The sequence below is a fragment of the Pan troglodytes genome, chromosome 21 (assembly GCF_028858775.2).
Source record: "Pan troglodytes isolate AG18354 chromosome 21, NHGRI_mPanTro3-v2.0_pri, whole genome shotgun sequence".
Taxonomy (NCBI): Eukaryota; Metazoa; Chordata; class Mammalia; order Primates; family Hominidae; genus Pan; species Pan troglodytes.
This window is the reverse complement of record NC_072419.2, coordinates 60,016,697-60,033,884: the sequence shown is the minus strand read 5'-3', so window position 1 is coordinate 60,033,884 and position 17,188 is coordinate 60,016,697. Positions and strand designations below refer to the sequence as shown.

The 17,188-nt window shown below is 44.7% G+C and overlaps 1 long non-coding RNA gene across 1 annotated transcript; it reads left to right on the top strand.

Moving 5' to 3' along the window:
- The first annotated feature begins 579 nt into the window (after window positions 1-579).
- Window positions 580-15,759, top strand: LOC107969924 (uncharacterized). The gene is made up of 2 exons (XR_001712089.2): window positions 580-845; window positions 15,459-15,759. It is a non-coding gene; the product is annotated as an uncharacterized LOC107969924 (long non-coding RNA).
- The last annotated feature ends 1,429 nt before the right edge of the window (window positions 15,760-17,188 follow it).

Below are 17,188 nucleotides of genomic sequence, written 5' to 3'. Positions count from 1 at the left end.
AATTTATAGCTCACTAGAAAAATACCTACATTGGAAATTGTCCATGATCGATACTCAAAGTGAAAAAAGCAAGTTGTATAACAGTGTCTATAAATATGATACCAGTGGTGTATTTAAAACAAAGCATGTGTATTTGTATATGTGCATTTTATGGAAAACGTCTGGAAAATATGTTTCACACTGTTAAAAAGTAGTTATTAGCTATCTCTGGTGAGATCATGAGCTGCGTGGGAGTGAGCAAAAGGAATGAGGAACTTCAACTCCTTTACCTTAATTTTATACTGTTTGAACGTTTTAAAGAGATTAGGTATGACTTCTATTTTAATTTTTAAAAACTAAACTGAGAAAATTATGTAAAGAAATGGTCACAGGAAATGGTCAAATACTGGCCCACGATGCATGAGAAATGCGTGCCCTGTCTCTCCAGAGAAATCGAGCTCCCAAAAACGTTTGCGGTAAATCCCTGCTTTTTGGCTCCTCAATAATAGGATATTATACTGTACCTTATTGAGTACATTGGAGTTTTTTTCCCTTCCCTTAAATGCTATTTGCTGAAACTGCTCAAAAAGGCTTTCCGAGGTGGCCCTGTTGGTGTCTTTGTTCCAGCCCGCCCGCCCCGAAAGGCAGGAGTCTCTCTGCCTTCAAGGAGCTGGAAACGCAGTCACAGCTCTCTCACTACAGAGGCCGGGCTTGTGGCAAACCAGGAGTCGTATTTGTGTTTACTTTCCTGCCTTGCGCAGCTGAGCTGCACTTGAGTGACTCCCATTAACAAGCATGAAGTTACTTAATGGCCTTGCCTGTCTGCTGTTTTCTGTTACGCTGCCATCCTGTGAACGGCCTTCTGTGTAAGTCACATTTGACAGTCTGCGTCTCAAATATGCTCTGAAAGTTGGAAAAGCCTCTCAGACAGCGTTTTCAAATGGGATCCCATGGAAATAGCCTCTTGCTTCTCAATTAGCTCTAAGAAGGCCCCCCACCCCCGTTACGTTTTCTTCTGCCTTAGGCTTGTGTGAAAATGATGCGGGGGAAAAAGAGACACTTCGGAGATCATTTTCAAAGTCCTTATGTGAATCCTAGTTTCTAGGTGCTTACACTGCAATTCACCTACTGAAATAAACATATTTGGCAAATAGACATGATCTGCTTTCTGGGATTGATGGCAAACACTGAAGATCAAATAACAGCCCTAATCATTTCTGCATGTGCAGTTTTCAGGCGGTTCCCAGTCCTGTGACCGGGAACAAAGTTTACAGTTTATCAAACTTGCAGTAGTTCTGGGCTTTGCTCTCTTCTGGGCAGCGTTCTCTTGCTCCCGCGATGTTCTGTTTGAAGTCCTCTGCCCACTCCCCAAATTTTAACATGTAATTTATGACCTGATTATTTTATTCAGGAGGGAAGGATCAAGTGTGGAAGCCAAAATTATCCAAATAAGGATGGTGCTGGAACAACCTATGATCTGAAACTGGGGGGTGGGGGGCACGCCCCGTCTTCCTCTGAGGCAGCTGGAATGTCTGCTAATTTTGATCACTTGAAAATATAATGGCTGCGTCTGCAGGTATTTCGGAGAGATCATTTAGATTTCTGTAAATGTAGGTGAAATGTTACAATAGAACAGGAATGGACTGTCTCTTGAGATGAAAAAGGGAACCACTGGCTATTGTCTGACCTCCCCAGTGCCTGATTGACTAGTAGAAATCACATCTCCATGGGAACAGATAAATGTCTGCTTTTCATGGCGTGAAATAACCAACTTAGCCCGCAAAGCCTCACCAACCTAGCACTTTATTTGGGCGGCTGTAAGCAGCCTCTCCCTTTTCATGTTCAGCCAAATTATCTGCCAGAATTTCTTTTCAAGTCTAGGGGAAGGGAAAAAAAAAAAGGGAGTTTCCTCCCTCCATCCCCCCTCTGTATGGAGTTAATTACTGTATTTTCATCTGGGAGGGTGAAAAAATACACGCGGAGCTGAAATAGCACATGAAACAACGGCTGACATGGGCTATCTGCCTGTTGTTGATTAGCTTTTGGTGATTTTTGTAAAAAGTATTGAGGTCTGCTGCTGTATTTGAGAAATGTCAGGAGGGTCAGGATGCAGCCTGAGAGGCAGGTCCTGGGGCTGGTTGTTTTTTGTTTGTTTGTTTACTGTTGTGCCAGCATTTGGCTGTGTGACCTTAGAAAAGTGGACACCAGCTCTGTTTTGTGATCTGAGAAAGGAAGGTAAGGGGAAGGATATTGTGATCCGAGAAAGGAAGGTAAGGGGAAGGATAAAAAACAAATGCCGGAGAGTATCAGGTATCTGCCTCCCCTCCCCCTAGAAGCCCCAACATCTGCCATTTTAACTTTCTGATCACTGATCCAATGCTCTCTGCCAGCAAAATTAGAGAACAGCTCTCAGGAGAGCAGGGGCTTTCTCCGGTGGTTTCAGACACTTCAGCTTCTGTTCCTGGTTAAAAATACCACCGGAAGCAGCATTTTCTGATGATATTACAACACTTCCAGTCCAGCTTCTGAATCAGAGGAAAAAAAGAAATGAAAGGGGAAAAAAATAAAAAGAAAAGAATGCAGGTGAAATATACAGAGATAATTATCCATCTACCTATTTTTCAACACACGAAGTTGAGCTCTTAGGAGGAAAATGTCTTAGCCTGTTTGGTTCTAAAACTGGGCACAAGAATGTGTGCGGGTTCTTTATTTTATTGGAATCCATTTGCCCGTTCCTATTATTCCCTGCTTTGTCCTTGGAGCTATTTGCTCCTTTGTCTTTCTCCTCTTCCTCAGCGCCTCCACCCACCCACCCAACAAGTCTGAGCAGGAAAAGTGTAAAGCCCAGTGAACTGCAAACCTACTAGGCATTTCTCAAAAGAGTCCAGGTTAAAGATACCTGCAGGTAATTTGTCCATGAAGCAATCAAGTCTCAACTCCAGCTCTTCCGTGGACGTGATTCCTAAATATCAAAACCCCAGCGGTCTTTATCTGGACCAGCTGCTTCTGATGTCGGGAAGGAATGTGGCACATCAAGTGTGTGAACACTGCCTCTATTGTATCCAAACAGGCTGATTGAAGCCTGGATAATTGGCATGTAACCTTCTCTATTAATAGTGCAGACAGATATGTGAATTAGCTGAATCCCTTCAACATATGCCATGCATTAGCTAAAGGGGCTTACAATTCTCTTAACATCTCAGCTATTACACCAATAATTAGGCTTTAGAACTTGATAACTTTGGGGGAAAATCAATAAATAATGGGGAAGTTGAGCACTACCTCTGAGTAAGAAGTGACTGTAATATTATCGTTAAGTCCAGTCCAGCACTGTGAGTGGTCATCATTGATTATTTGGGAGCTTGAAGGTTTGGGGCTTTTGGAGAGAGACAGAGAGAGAGAGAGAGACAGAGAGAGAGAGAGAATGTGTGTGTGTTGCTGAAGCTAAGTTTCTGGAGGAGATTATTAAATTTCAGGAGTCTTTGTTTGCCTTCTAGAGCCATGGAGGTATATAAATAGCAGAGTAATACACTTATGTCCTGTTTGACTATCTTGTAAAGGAACCTGCCCTGCTGTGGTTTGAAATACTGGAGAGGCTATTTAGAGCTGTGCATTGCTAAATACCTGGTTAGTCTCACATCAATTCCTAAGGCTAAAGGAAATACCATAGGCTGATGATTAAGAGCATAAACTGCAGCCAGACTGCCTGGGTTTAAGCACAGCTCTCCGACATACTAGCATGTGACCTTGGGTAACTTGTCTACCTCTCTGTGTCTCAGTTTCATCATCTGGAAAACGGAGAGATAATAATTCTTAGCCCACTGGCACAACTGTCATTGTAAGGATTATTAAGTTATTACTTACAAAATGTTCAGAACAGTATTGGAGTATAAATAAGTACTTTTCCTTTTTTTTTTTTTTTTTTTTTGAGGCGAAGTATTGCTCTTGTTGCCCAGGCTGGAGTGCAGTGGCACAATCTCAGTTCACTGCAACCTCCGCCTCCCGGGTTCAAGTGATTCTCCTGCCTCTGCCTCCCAAGTAACTGGGATTACAGGTACCTGCCGCCACGCCCGGCTAATTTTTGTATTTTTAGTAGAGATGACGTTTCACCACGTTAGCCAGGCTGGTCTCAAACTCCTGACCTCAAGTGATCCTCCCACCTTGGCCTTCTAGAGTGCCGGGATTACAGGCATGAGCCACTGCGCCTGGCCTACTTTTCCCTTTTCATTGAATAAATATGCATTGAAAGTGTTTTTCAAACTGCAGGTTGTGACCTGTCAGTAGGTGGTAAGATCAATTTAGTGGGTCATGGCTATTACTTTTAGATGGAATGGAATTAGAATAGAATAGAATAGAATAGAATAGAATAGAATAGAATAGAATGACATATAGGTAGGATAAGTACTATTTTGTGAAACTTTTTGCTGTGTGTGTGTGTGTATTTGTGTGTCGTATGTGTATATAGTAGTTAACAATGTAAAAGTATTTCTTTTAATGGATGAAGCTAGAAAATTTTTAAAAACTTGCAATGAAATAATTTAAAATCTGGAAACAAGCTAAATACATAAATAGATTGGTTAAATTATCTTATATCCACACAATGAATTATCAGGCAATTATTAATAAGAAAGAGATCAACTTCCAAGTGCTTATGTGTACCGGTCTCCCAGAAATACTATTCTGTAAAAACAGAAGGCATTGCAGAGTGTATTTATTACAATTCAAAAGGAAATTTTCTTTGGGGTGTGTTTGCTTTAAGAACATTGAAACTCATTCTGCTGGCTGACAGACCTTGTGCTAAGTGGAGTCTGATCTTCCCTGAGGATCACTTGCTCAGTGATTGGCGCCCCCATCCATCCAGTCGAGCGAGCCCAAAGCCTTGAAGTCACTGTTGACATGGCTCTGTATCTCACTCACCATAGGGATCCAAAATCCTTTCATTCAGCTTCATCTTTACCCTTAACACCTATTCCAAGCTTCTGTCATCTCTCTCCCGGACAACCGCATCAACTGCTAACTCATCTCCCTGCAGCCTCCTAAGCAGTCCCCCTCGCTCAAGCCTCTTAACTGGTCTCCTTGCACACACTCTTGTTTCCTTCCCATCCATATCCCCACCTTAGCCAGACCAACACCCTCCGCTCTCCCTTCCTTGTTTAAATTCTTGCCATGCTTCCTTGCTGCTCTTGGGACAAAGACCAAAATCCTACTGTGGCCTTTGTATTAATTTCCTACAGATGTCATAGCCAAGTACAACAAACTGGGTGACTTAAAACAACAGAAATTTATTTCCTAACAGTTCTGGGGGCTAGAAGTCCAGAATCAAGGTGTCGGGAGAGCCACCTTCTTCTGGAGGGGAGACTCTTTCCTTGCCTCGACCTACTTGGCAATCGATCCTTGACATTCTTCGCAGCTAGTTCACTCTAATATCTTCCTCTGTTGTTACATGGCCTTCTCCCTGTGGATCTGTGTCTTCTTTTTTTTTTTGAAGCGGAGTCTCAATCTGTCCCCCAGGCTGGAGTGCAGTGGTGTGATGTCGGCTCACTGCAAGCTCCGCCTCCCAGGTTCACGCCATTCTCCTGCCTCAGCCTCCCGAGCAGCTGGGATTACAGGCACCCGCCACCACGCCTGGCTAATTTTTTGTATTTGTAGTAGAAATGGGGTTTCATCGTGTTAGCCAGGATGGTCTCAATCTCCTGACCTCCTGATCTGCCGCCTCGGCCTCCCAAAGTGCTGGGATTATAGGCGTGAGCCGCCGCGCCTGGTGATCTGTGTCTTCATATAAGAACAGCAGTCCCATTGGATTAGGAACCCACTCTACGGTATGACCGCATCTTCACTAATTACATGTGCAATGACCCTGTTTCCAAATAAGGTCCTATTCAGAAATACTGGCAGATAGGGCTCTACTTCATCTTTTTGGAGGGACACATTCCAACTCATGACAGGCTTTGAGATGCTCTTCAGCTAGGCCCATGCCTCCCACTCTGGCTTTCTCTTCTGTCACCCTTTGCCCTATTTTTTGATTCTATGCGCACAGGCCTGTTTCAAATGGTCCAGGTTGCCTCTTGCCACAGGATTTTGCTCAAATGTTTTACATTTCCCCCTGCTTGGAATATTTTCCCCTTCCTCACTCCAACCTCTATTCTCATTTCACCTCTAGATCTTGGCTCCCTTGTCCGAAGGGGACGCCTTTCTTAAATGACTCCGCCCCCCGACAAAGTCAAATTCCTTTAATTCCACAAAATTTTATAACACCACTTCTTGTTTGCTAGTCTTGTCATGGGTGTAGCTTTGCATTTATCTGCTTGTTGGATGACTGTCTTCTACTCCACAACACTAAAAATTCCTGGAAGGCAAGAACAGTGTCTATTTTTTTTTTTTTTTTGAGATGGAGTTTCATTCTTGTTGCCCAGGCTGGAGTGCAATGGCGCAATCTCGGCTCACCGCAACCTCCGCCTTCCAGGTTCAAGCGATTCTCTTGCCTCAGCCTCCCAAGTAGCTGGGATTACAGGCATGTGCCACCACGCGAGGCTAACTTTTGTATTTTCAGTAGAGTGTACTAATACTATAGGATGGGTTCCTAATCCAATGGGACTGGTGCCCTTATAAGAAGACACAGATCCACAGGGAGAAAGCCATGTGACAACAGAGGAAGACATTGGAGTGAACTAGCTGCAAGGAATGTCAAGGATCGATGACCAAGTAGGGCGGGGTTTCTCCATGTTGGTCAGACTGGTCTCAAACTCCCGACCTCAGGCAATCCGCCTGCCTCGGCCTCCCAAAATGCTGGGATTACAGGTGTGAGCCACGGAGCCCGGTCAACAGTGTCCATTTTTGCTCACCATTTTATTTATCTTCATCTCTTAGCACAGTACATAGCACCTACTGGGCACTTAATAATATTGTTGGATAGAGAGATGAATGAATGAGTGAATGAATAAATGACACATAGATTTTTCTTACATTCAGTTCATAAATATAATTCATGACTTGCAGGTAAGGAAGGCAGAAGATTATAGACAGGGTCAGTTTCCATAAATACTAATCACACATTCAAGAATCTTGGCCAGGAGGGGTGGCTCATACCTGTAATCCCAGCACTTTGGGAGGGCAAGGTGGGTGGATCACCTAGATCAAAAGTTCAAGACCAACCTGGCCAACATGGTGAAACCCCGTCTCTACTAAAAATACAAAACTTAGCTGGGCATGGTGGCAGGTGCCTGTAAACCCAGCTACTCAGGAGGCTGAAGCAGGAGAATTGCTTGAAACCGGAAGGGGGAGGTTGCAGTGAGTCAAGATCACACCACTACACTCCAGTTTGGGTGACAAGCATGAAACTCCGTCTGAAAAAAAAAAAAAAGAAATTGTGTCGATGGTTTTTACAAGAGGCATTTTTTAAAAAATTGATAATTTTTACAAGAGGCATTTAAGAAAAAGAACTTTTGCCAATTGGGACTTCTCAAAAGAATATGACTTATCTGGGAGCAGTTAGGGCAAACTCATGAAGTAGCTGTGTATCAAAAGCAGGACTAATTTGTAACTTACACCTAAACGTGTGAGAAAATACTCAGCTTCTTAGCTTCTAAATATCTATTGTCATATATCAATAAGAATTTGCAAGATTCCTCCCTGCTGGAACTAACACTAAAGTTGAGCTTCAGGTGCCTTTGTCAGTCCATTCCTGCTCCTACGATAAAATGCCACAGACCGGGTAATTTATAAATAATTGAAATGTATTTTTCACAGTTCTGGAGGCTGGGATGTCCAAGATCAAGGCACCAGCAGACTGATTGTCTAGTAAGGACTTCCTGTGCTTCCAAAATGGAGCATTGCTGTTGCGTCCTCTAAATGGAATGAACACAGGGTCCTCACATGGCAGAAGAGTAGGAGAGAAAAGCTCTCTTCCTCAAGCCCTTCTATAAGGGCACTAATTCCATCCACAAGGGCAGAGTCCTCACGGCCTAATCACCTCCCAAGGGCCCCAGCTCTTAATACTATCATTTAGGGATTAAGTTTCTACATATTATATATATATACACACACACATATATGTACACACATATATACATATATATACATATATACACACATATATACATATACACACACACACACACACACACACATATTTTTTTTTAGATGGAGTCTTGCTCTGTCGCCCAGGCTAGAGTGCAGTGGCGTGATCTCGGCTCACTGCAACCTTCATCTCCTGGGTTCAAGCGATTCTCCTGCCTCAGCCTCCCAAGTAGCTGGGGTTAAAGGCGCCTGCCACCATGCCTGGCTAATTTTTGCATTTTTAATAGAGACGGGGTTTCACTATCTTGGCCACGCTGGTCTAAAACTCCTGACCTCATGATCCACCCACCTTGGCCTCCCAAAGTGCTGGGATTACAGGCATGAGCCACTGCGCCCGGCCTCCTACATATAAATTTTAAAGGGAATGTATTCAAACTGCAGCAGATCAAAGCATGATGTAGGCTGATTTAAACAAAACAAAACAAAACATAGCAGTGAGCAACTGTCCCAGTTTTTCCTGGACTGAGGGGTTTCCTTGGACACAGGACTTTCAGTACTAAAATGTAAAAATCCCAGACAAACTGGGACAAGCTGGTCAAACCTAGTTGAGTTTGAATTTGATATTTAACACTTTCAACATCTTAATGACATTTAAGATGTGAAAATAGAATGTATTTTTCATACTCCTCGTCACTGGGACACTATATTTCTTCACTGACAGCTTTTAATGGCCAAGGATCTTATCACTAATGAAAAAGGGAACAGGCTGGGCGCGGTAGCTCACGCCTGCAATCCCAGCACTTTGGGAGGCCGAGGCAGGCAGATCACCTGAGGTTTAGGTGGGAGGATTGCTTGAGCCTGGGAGTTCAAGTCCAGCCTGGGCAACATGGTGAGACCTCATCTCTTAAAAATTAAAAATCAACTACAACAAAAAAGAGGGAGGTAGTAGGACGTATTTCATGGAATTATTATAACTATAAGAAGAGTTATGTTTGGCCGGGTGTGGTGGCTCACGCCTATAATCCCAGCACTTTGGGAGGCTGAGGCGGGTGTATCACGAGGTCAGGAGTTCAAGACCAGCCTGACCAACATGGTGAAACCCTGTCTCTACTAAAAATACAAAAATTAGCTGGGCATGGTGGCATGTGCCTGTAGTCCCAGCTACTTGGGAGGCTGAGGCAGGAAAATCGCTTGAGCCCGGGAGGCAGAGGTTGCAGTGAGCCGAGATCGCACCACCGCACTCCAGCCTGGCAGACCGAGACTCCATCTCAAAAAAAAAAAAGAAAAAGAAAAAGGGAACAGAACATGGGCATGTATTTTGCATAAAAGATAGATTTAACTTAAACCTTTACATTAAACATTCTCAATATCTATCCATTTCACTCAATTATTTGCAACATTTGTCTGATATAATGAAAGTCAGTGTATCCATTAGTTATGCCACATAACAAACCACTCCAACATTTAGTGGCTAAAAACAACCATTTGTTTAGCTCGTGACTTTATAGGTGGGCTGAGAGGTTCTTCCTTTCTGGGCCAGCTCATATGATCACTGCTGGGTATTCCCAGGTGTCTGTGGTCAGCTGGTGGCTAGATGATCCTAAGACGGCTTCCTGTCTATGTGTGGTGGTTGGAGGCTATCACCTGGGTAACAAGAGCAACTGGGTCACATGTCTGGACGTCATCATCCAACAGGCTAGCTCCTTCACATGAAGTTATAGGGTTCCCAGGAGAAGTAAGAAGGCAAACCCCAAGGTACAAGTACTTTTTTTTTGAGACAGGGTCTCACTTGGTCACTTATGCTGGAGTGCAGTGATGCAATCTCAGCTCACTGCAACCTCCGCTTCCTGGGCTCAAGGGATTCTCCTGCCTCATTCTCCCGCCTCATTCTCCCAAGTAGTTGGGATTACAGGCACCTGCCACCATTCCCAGCTAATTTTTGTATTTTTGGTAGAGATGGGGTTTCACCATGTTGGCCAGGCCGGTCTTGAACTCCTGACCTCAAGTGATCCACCCGCCTCGGCCTCCCAAAGTGCTGGGATTACAGGCCTGAGCCACCACGCCCGGCCCAACTTACTCTGATAGTAAAAATTCCCAAAGAGCAAAAGTCCCATTTGACAACTGTACTGCTTACAAGCACTTTGGAAGCCTCTGTTTCCCCAACATTTGCTAATGACATATTGGCCAAAACAAATCACATGGCTCAGCCCAGATTCAAAGGGTAAAAAAGTGACTCCGGCTGGGCGCAGTGGCTCATGGCTGTAATCCCAGCACTTTGGGAGGCTGAGGCGGGCAGATCACCTGAGGTCGGGAGTTCAAGACCAGCCTGGCCAACATGGAGAAACCCCGTCTCTACTAAAAATACAAAAAATTAGCTGGACGTGGTGGTGGGTGCCTGTAGTCCCAGCTACTCAGGAGGCTGAGGCAGGAGAATGGCATGAACCTGGGAGGCAGAGCTTGCAGTGAGCCGAGATCGTGCCACTGCACTCCAACCTGGGTGACAGAGCGAGACACTGTCTCAAAAAAAAAAAAAAAAGTGACCCCACTTCTTCATGGGAGGGTCTACAAAGATACACTGCACATAGAGATGGGAAAAATTCTTTAGATCTACCTCAGGTGGCATAGAGAATTTCCTTTTTTCTTTTGGGCAATATTCAATTATTAAAGTCACTCAACTTTTTGAATTTCCGTTTTCTTATAAAATTATGAGGAAGATGACAACTAAATTTGAAGCTGTATTTAAGAATGAAAAGCAATATGCCAAAAGTGTAAAGCACATAACCAGAAACACAGCAAACAGTGACCATTAGTTCTCCCTCTCTGTCTCTCTCGCTCTCACTCTCTCCCTTACACACACATACACACACACACACACACCAATACAAAGCATTACATATAGTGGTTCAAACCAGTCTTTGGTATCCAATAGATCTGGGTTTGAATTCCAGGTCTGCTGGTGACTAGTTTTAAGATATTGGACAAGTTATGTTAATTTCTCTGGAACCTTAGTTTTCTCGTCTGGAAAATGAAAATAATGAGGTCTGAATTCCAAAATGCCTGACTGCGGGTTTTAATTACTTTCTTCTATCTGCCCTCTGTCTTTTCCTATTATTTTTTTCTCCTTATCTAATATAACTTCATTGCATATGTTGCGGTTAGGAATCCTTGCAGCAGGAATTCACTGCTTATCCAACTAACAATAGCTTAAGCAAGAAACACCTTTCATTACCTCACACGGCAAGAAGACTGAAGGAACCATGTGGTATAGACCTGATCTCCTTCTCTGCTCTACCCTTGTTCGCAGGTTGACTTTTCTTCTCCATGCTTGTCACCTCATTCTTAGACCAATCCTAATTCTTTGGGTCTGAATATTTTCTCACTTGAAACAAAATTGGGGTTTTCTTATGCTGGGTGAGGTGGCTCATGTCTGTAGTCCCAGCTACTCAGGAGGCTGAGGCAGGAGGATGGCTTGAGTCCAAGAGTCTGAGTCCAGCCTGGGCAACATAGCTAGATTCTGCCTCTAAATAAATAAATAAATATGGACACAGAGTGTGGCATAATAGACTGGGGGCTCAGATGGGTGAGGGGAGTGGGGGCGATGAGAGATGATAAATTATTTAATGAGTTTAATGTGTTCAGGCATGGTGCTCGCGCCTGTAATTCCAGCACCTTGGGAGGCTGAGGTGGGAGGATCACTTGATCCTAGGAGTTGGAGACCAGCCTGGGCAAATGGCAAGACCTTGTCTCTAAAAAAAAATTATTAAAAAAATTAATAAGTTTAATGTACATTATTCAGGTTATGGCTACACCACAAGTCCAGACTTCACCATTATGCAATATATCCATGCAACAAAACTGCACTTGTTTTGTTTTGTTTTGTTTTGTTTTGTTTGAGACAGAGTCTCTGTCCCCCAGGCTGGAGTGCAATGGCGCAATCTCAACTCACTGCAACCTCCGCCTCCCAGGGTCAAGCGATTCTCGTGCCTCAGCATCCCAAGTAGCTGGGATTACAGGCACCCACCACCACGCCTGGCTAATTTTTGTGTTTTTAGTAGAGACAAGGATTCATCATGTTGGCCAGGCTGGTCTCCAACTCCTGACCTCAACTGATCCACCTGCTTCAGCCTCCCAAAGTGTTGGGATTACAGGCATGAGCCACCACACCCAATGTTTTTTTTGTTTGTTTGTTTGTTTTTAGATTTTTGTTCAGATTGAACCCAAGAGGACTCGTGACTCATGGCTCAACTGGTCCTATGGCTCTACCCAACAGCAAGTTCTGCATACCCCTATGATTGCTTCCCCAACTAATCAGCAGCACTTATTCCCTAGCCCCCTGCCCATCAAATTGTCCAGAAAAACCCTAAGCTCCAAGCCTTCAGGGAGACTGATTTGAGTAGTAACTCCATCTCCCGCATGGCATAGCTGGACTTGGATTAATTAAACTCTTTCTTTATTGTCGTGCCATGGTCTGAGTGGATTGACTTTGTCTGTGCAGCAGGCAGGGAGATGATCACAGTCTGAAGCCCAGTGCCTCACTCAAGAACTCAGCCAAGAAGGTAGCAGAGAGTCCCAGCTGAAGTTCCCAGGCTCCAGAATCCTACTGGGGATTCTTATCCAGAGGCAACCATAGTTGAAGCATTTAACCTCAGTTGAAGCATTTAACCTCCTTGAAATTCTTTAAAGAGTTTTCTCACCTTGCGTGGTGGCTCACGCCTGTAATCCCAGCACTTTGGGAGGCCAAGGCGGGCGGATCACTTGAGATCAGGAGTTCGAGACCAGCCTGGCCAACATGGTGAAACCCAGTCAAAAATTAGCTGGGTGTGGCGGGGGGGTGCCTGGAATTCCTGCTACTCGGGAGGCTGAGGCAGGAGAATCACTTGAACCCAGGAGGCAAAGGTTGCGGTGAGCCGAGATTGCACCACTGTATTCCAGCCTGGGCAACAGAGGGAAACTCCATCTCAAAAAAAAAAAAGTTTTCTTAACTATATAATAGGGATCTCATCTATATAATAGCAATATAACCTCCCTCAAGTTGATATTGTCCTAAGGATTAAATGAAATAATGCATGCTGTGTCAGCACAAGGTGACAATACTTAATATTATCATGGTTTAACTCATTCTCTGACTACCAGGGCTGTTGCCCTTATAGCACTGTCAGCCGCAGGTCAAATTCAAGCACATGCTCTTTGGCCCAGAGAATGTTTTTTATAAATGTGGAAAGTTCTTCTAATAAAATGTATACTTTCAGCTTACATAGAAAAAATTAGAAAAAGTTTGAAAATTGTTTTAATTAGAAAAGTTAATGGTAGAGGAGACTCACTTGAACCCAAGAGGCGGAGGTTGCAGTGAGCCGAGATCACACCACTGCACTCTAGCCAGGGTGACAGAGCTAGACTCCATCTCAAAAAAAAAAAAAGGAAAAATTAATGCTAGAATCATACTCTCAAAGGGCACCAGCAGCTGGAGCCTATAGTAGCAGGTGCCCATTTCAGGGCTCTCCAGTTCACCAGTCACCACCCCTCCCTATTGCATTACACTTGGTCCACTTTACCCGTACCCTGCCCTGGTGGGCATTTGAGTTTGCCAGTGAGGATCCCAGCAGGAAAGAGATGCCCCCTTAAAATAGGGTTAGCATTAGGCAGGGCGCGGTGGCTCACGCCTGCAATCCCAGCACTTTGGGAGGCCAAGGTGGGCGGATCACCTGAGGTTGGGACTTCGAGACCAGCCTGACGAACATGGAGAAACCCCGTCTCTACTAAAAATGCAAAATTAGCCTGGCGTGGTGGCACATGCTTGTAATCCCAGGTACTCGGGAGGCTGAGGCAGGGGAATCGCTTGAACCCAGGAGGCGGAGGTTGTGGTGAGCCGAGATTGCGCCATTGCACTCCAGCCTGGGCAACAAGAGCGAAACTCTGTCTCAAAAAAAAAGAGAGAGAGAGAGGAGCAAGAAGTAGTGAACGCCCTGAGGCTAATCGCAGCAGCAGAGAGCCATTCTTGCCCCCAGGCCAGAAAGGCAAAGGTAGGTGTGGTTCCCAGAATCTGAAGAACACAGCTGTAGAGAAAGCGACCTGACCAGGGCTGTGACCTTCAGGAGAGAGACGCAGCCAACCTGGGGCAACCTAGCAGAGAGGGCGCCAGGGAAATACATGCTCCAACCTCCCTTTCTCCTCCCTCCATCTCCTCCAGGTGTCTCCCGTTGGCTAAACCCAACTGGAAACTATAGAGTAGGGGAACGTGTGAATACCGTCCAGGGAAGGCCACCACGGAGGCCGGAGGGCAGGGTCGGAGAGGAGATCCAGAAGAGGAGATGAAAAATATGGCCGGGCCGGGCGCGGTGGCTCATGCCTGTAATCCCAGCACTTTGGGAGGGTAAGGCGGGCGGATCACTTGAGATCAGGAGGAGTTCGAGACCAGCCTGGCCAATATGGTGAAACCTCGTCTCTAATAAAAATACGCCGGGCGTGGTTGTGGGCGCCTGTAATCCCAGCTACTCGGGAGGCTGAGGCAGGAGAATCACTTGAACCCGGGAGGCGAAGCTTGCAGTGAGCCGAGATCTGCCACTGCACTCCAGCCTGGGCAACGGAGTGAGGCTCTGTCTCAAAATAAAATAAAATAAAATAGAAAAGAAAAGAAAGAAAAAGAAAAAAATATGGCCGGCACAGTGGCTCATGCTTGTAACCCCAGCACTTTGGGAGGCTGAGGCAGTTGGATAACCTGAGGTCAGGAGTTCGAGACCAGCCTGGCCAACATGGTGAAACTCTGTCTCTACTAAATACAAAAAAATTAGCCAGGCATGGTGGCGGGCACCTCAAATATTTTAGAATCGCTTGAACCCAGGAGACAGAGGTTGAAGTGGGCCAAGATTGTGCCATTGCACTCCAGCCTGGGTATGAAGAGCAAAAACTCTGTCTCAAAAAAAAAAAAAAGAACAAGAAAAATATTTACATGCCATCACTGATTTTAAATTCTTCCTGGCCAGGCACATCGGCTCACAGCTGTAATTCCAGCACTTTGGGAGACTGAGGTGGGCAGATCCCTTGAGTCTAGGAGCTCGAGACCAACCTGGCCAAACATGACAAAACCCTGTCTCCAAAAAAATACATAAATTTGCCAGGCGTGGTGGTGCGTGTCTGTAGTCCCAGCTACTTGAAAGGCTGGGGTGGGATGGTTTGAGTCCGGGAGCAGAGGTTGCAGTGAGCCGAGATAATGCCACTGCCCTCCAGCCTGGGTGACAGAGTGAGACTCTGTCTCAAAAAAAAAATTCTTCCTAGTAATAGTAGATAATAGCCAACACCACCTTCTTCAATACTCAAATTTTAGATACCAGTTCCTCTATAAAATATTTTTAGACCGCTTTCCCACCCAATAATAGAACTGAACCTCTTCTTGGTTTCTCCCCATTGTACCCCATTCATATTTCTGTTCTCCACCCAACACTTTTTTATTCTTGATTGTCCTCCAGGCTACCTCTGCTCACTCTGCCCTGATAACACTGAATACAGGAACTGTCTCCATCACCCAGAACTCCCGGAACCAAGCACTCAGCCCGACACGTCATACTTATTAAAAACACGGAGGTCGTGAGTGGATTTCCACGTATTGTTCTAGATGATGGAAAGGCCTGAAGAGTGAGGAGTGGGGAAGAAATGTCATCACTGTTTTCACCCGCATCCTTGTTTCAGAGAAGTGAATAGTCATTCATCTCTGGTCAACAAAATGATAATAGTAGCAGTAACAATAATATTCTCTTTTTTTGAGCGCTTCTTATGTGCCAAGTACTTTATGTATGCATTATCATAATTAAGTCTTTCAATAATACCGTAAATCATATAATATTATGATCTCTATTTTTCCAGGGAGGAAACTGAGGCATAGAGAGAGTAAGTGGTGGGGGTGGGGGGCGCGGTGGCTCACGCCTGTAATCCCAGCACTTTGGGAGGCCAAGGTGGGCAGATTGCTTGAGCCCAGGAGTTCGAAACCCACCTGGGCAACATGACAAAAACCCATCTCTATAAAAGATATAAAAATCAGCAGGGCGTGATGCTGTGTGCCACCAGTCCCAGCTACTCAGGAGACTGAGGTGGGAGGATCGCTTGAGCCCAGGATGTGGAGGTTGCAGTAAGCCGAGATCATACCACTGCACTCCAGCACTGACAACAGAGTGTGAGATCCTATCTCAAACAAAACAAAACAAAACAAAACAAAACACCACCAAGTTAGTGGTGAGGGCAGGATTTGACACCCAGATCCAACTGATGGATTTGAAGTCTTCAATCTGAAATACTACCTCTCTATTGTTCACATAGCCTTAAACTACTATTACTGCTACTACTTGTAAGCTGGACTATATGTTTGTTATTTTTATTAAAAGTATTGGAATTTTGATTCAGCAGTAAATACAGATCCAAATGAAACAGTGGCTTAAGCATAGAAAGGTTGTTTCCTTCATATAACAAGAAGTCCAGAGGTCAGCTCCTGATGGTTTGATTCATTGGTTCGAGGATGCAAAGGATGAGATTTCCAATATTTTCTCGGACTTGCCCTCTTAGTCACAAAATTGCCACTTAAGCTCCACCAATCATTCCCATATTCCAGGCAGATAAAAAAAGAAAAGTAGAAGGCAAAATGGCACCTGCACAAGAGATAAGGCCTAGGCCGGGCATGGTGTCTCACACCTGTAATCCCAGCACTTTGGGAGGCTGAGGTGGGCAGATCAGCTTGAGGCCAGGAGTTCAAGACCAGCCTGGCCAAAATGGTGAAACCCCGTCTCTACTAAAAATATAAAAAATTAGCTGGGTGTGGTGGCACACAACTGTTATCTCAGCTACCGAGGAGGCTGAGGCATGAGAATCACTTGAGCCTGGGAGGTGGAGGTTGCAGTGAGCCAATTGATATTGCACCATCACTACACTCCAGCCTGGGCGATACAGTGAGACCCTGTCTCAAAAAAAAAAAAAAAAAAAAAAAAAGATAAGGCCTTTTTACAGAGCATTCCCACATGTCTCCTCTGTATCTGCTTTCACTTCAGAAGTCACCCCTATTGGCAAGTGAGACTAGGATATAGATATATTTAACTGAGGACATTGCTGACCCCAACAGTATGGTGGCTCTGGTCACAAAGAATAGGGATGGTGGGTTGGCAGGTAACATTCTCTGCCACACTTCAAGTTATCTGTTTATGTCTATCACTTC